The sequence below is a fragment of the Dama dama genome, chromosome 4, assembly GCF_033118175.1.
Source record: "Dama dama isolate Ldn47 chromosome 4, ASM3311817v1, whole genome shotgun sequence".
Lineage (NCBI taxonomy): Eukaryota > Metazoa > Chordata > Mammalia > Artiodactyla > Cervidae > Dama > Dama dama.
This window is the reverse complement of record NC_083684.1, coordinates 57,909,481-57,912,592: the sequence shown is the minus strand read 5'-3', so window position 1 is coordinate 57,912,592 and position 3,112 is coordinate 57,909,481. Positions and strand designations below refer to the sequence as shown.

General features: G+C 42.9%; 1 pseudogene; it reads left to right on the top strand.

The window, feature by feature from the left end:
- Positions 1-1,549: 1,549 nt before the first annotated feature.
- LOC133054500 (large ribosomal subunit protein uL30-like) lies at positions 1,550-2,348 on the top strand (annotated as a pseudogene).
- Positions 2,349-3,112: the final 764 nt, after the last annotated feature.

Below are 3,112 nucleotides of genomic sequence, written 5' to 3'. Positions count from 1 at the left end.
TTAGAATTGGGTGCTTTCACTGCTGTGGACCCAACCTCTGGTTGGGGAACTAAAATCCTGCAAGCCATGCAGCACAGCCAAAATAAGAAATAAAATACTCTTGTTAAAAAATGCTAGCCATCATCTGAGTCTTCAGTGAGTTGTAATCTTTCTGCAACAGTTAACATCAGAAATCACTGATCACAATAAAAGGTTTTTAACAAACAAAAGAAAAAAAATTTTTAAAGATCACTGATCATAGATCACCCTAACAAATACAGCAATAATGAAAAGGTTTGAAATACTGCAAGAATTGCCAAAGTGTGACGCAGAGACACAAAGTGAGCAAATGCTGTTGAAAAAATGGTGCTGATACATTTGCTTGCCACAGGCTTGCACAAACGTTCACTTTGTAAAAGCGCAGCATCTCTGGAGTTCAATAAAACAAGGTGTGCTTGCCTGCATTTTAGGTGATAAGTACCTGAAGGGAAAGGGAAAGTGGGGTGAGGCAGGTGATGAAGTTCCCCGGGACTGTTGCACTTTTAAATAGACTACCTCGCTGAGAGTAATATTTGAGCAAAGAATAAAGAAGGTGAAGCAAAGTTTGTGGCCACTGAGGTAAAGAACATACCAGCTGAGAAACAGTGATCAGGTTTGACTGATAACACAAAGCCCAATATGGTTGGATCAGAATGGGTAAGTGAGGAAGTAATGGAAGATGAGGTCAGAGAGGAGGGGCTAAAGAGGATAAATTAATTCAGAAATGGAGGATCTACCTATTTATCACAAATATTACTGAGGCATATTATAGAAACCATCCTCCTCTCCATCTGATAAAAAAAGACTGTTAGGCTCTGCCATAATTAAGTGTGACTCTCATCTCTCTGGTAGATTTTACTAGATTTTTTAAAAAGTCACAGTGAAACTGAAACGTCAAGACATCAAATGACAAGAGACAGGCCCAAAGCATTTATTTCACTGTTCTCTTTGTGTGCCCCAGTTTCGATGTTAACCTATCATTGAATGTTATCCTTTCAGCTCCTGCCAATCACCAACTGTCTAATCTAGAATTAGAGCTGACAGAGATGGTTCTCATCCATTTTGGGGGTGTTTTGTTTGTTTTTTACTCTTTATAGGTCAGAATTATAGGCTCTAATATAATCCCTATTTAATTTTAAGGCCCAATTCAATCCCAATTCAAATTTAAGGCACTGAAAAATGAAGATGTTTAATAGAAACCTTAAAATGAGAAAAAGCATTAAGTCCCTACAAGGGAAATTTCAAAGAGAATGTGAAAGCTTTCCATGTTTTCATAATTTGTTGAAATGTATCTCTTTAAAGAGAACCCCAAACTCCTACAATTCCCTGATAAAGGACACCACCTACTGACTAGTTCATATGTCCTTCTGCTTCTCCTAAGGGGAAAAGTACAGAGTTATGTCAGATGCCCTGTGGAAGATTTCCCAGAGTCTCCTTAAATGGAAACAAATCCTGAAAAAAAAAGGGAAGTAAATTTTAATTGAAAAGTTGTGTGTTTATAAAAGTAAAGGATAGCCTCTTTCCCGTCTAGAACCATGGAGGGAGTAGAAGAGAAGAAAAAGAAGGTTCCTGCTGTGCCAAAAACCTTTAAGAAAAAGCGAAAGAATTTCGCAGAGCTTAAGATCAAGCGCCTGAGAAAGAAGTTTGCCCCAAAGATGCTTCGAAAGGCAAGGAGGAAGCTTATCTAAGAAAAAGCTGAGCATCACCACAAGGAATACAGGCAGACGTACAGAGCTGAAATTCGAATGGCTAGGATGGCACAAAGAGCCGGCACCTTCTATGTACCCGCGGTACCCAAGTTGGCATTTGTCATCAGGATCAGAGGCATCACCGGTGTGAGCCTGAAGGTTCGAAAGGTGCTGCAGCTCCTTCGCCTCCGGCAGATCTTCAATGGCACCTTTGTGAAGCTCAACAAGGCTTCAATTAACATGCTGAGAATTGTGGAGCCATACATTGCATGGGGGTACCCAAATCTGAAGTCCATAAATGAACTGATCTACAAGCGTGGTTATGGCAAAATCAACAAGAAGCGAATTGCCCTGACAGACAACTCATTGATTCCTCGATCTCTTGGGAAATATGGAATTATCTGCATGGAGGATCTGGTTCATGAGATCTATACCATTGGAAAACGTTTCAAAGAAGCAAACAACGTCCTGTGGCCCTTTAGACTGTCTTCTCCAGGAGGTGGAATGAAGAAAAAGACCACCCATTTTGTAGAAGGTGGAGATGCTGGCAACAGGGAAGACCAGATCAACAGGCTTATTAGAAGGATGAACTAAGGTATCTACCAGGATTATTTTTGTAATCTGGTCGGTTAATAAACAATTGAAACAAAAACAAAAAAAGTAAAGGATATGTCTACAGAATAAGTACCTTTAAAGATTTTCACTAAAATGTATCAAGTGTTCATTTTTAGGTGGTAAGACATTGACTCTTCACTCTTCTTTTTTATCTTGGGTAGAGAGAGATTTTCAAAAAAATTGTTATTAACATTTCGCTGTTATTTTATCGCTACTGTAATTGTTGTTACTATTTAATAAGGATAGAGTCCAGGTGGTCCCTGCAGCACCGTGAACCAAGAGCAACCTGGCGCGGCCCCTAGTGCCACGCAGGGGCTTCTGGGGGTTGTAGTCCACAGGCTACCTCACGCATGCGCTATGGTCCGGGACGGGTGCTGTAAGCAACATTGTGTGGGGCGCTAGGTGAGTGTGGCTCGGACCGCGCCCCCTTCCGAGGAGTCACTGTGTATGGGGGATGGGGGTTGTGAAACTGTAACCCGACCTTGTGAACTGGAATGGGAGGCGTTGGAAGCGGGGACTAGTGACCGATAAAAGGACTTCCTTGGCGAGGTGGAGTGGTGAGGCGCTTCGGTCCGACCTCCCTGGAATGGGGTCGGGGGTGGGGAGCTTGGGCTGGTTTGCGAGGTGGTGCCTCTGCAGGTTTGTAGGATGTGCAACTCCGGGTCAGGGTTGGTGTCAGTCTTGGCACGTGCATCTCTGAACCCAGGCGGGGACAGGAGGCGTGGGCTCAGGTTTTGGAGATGCTGATTTAGGCCATGCGCCCCTGATGGGAAGGGTTTCCCTGGTAGCTC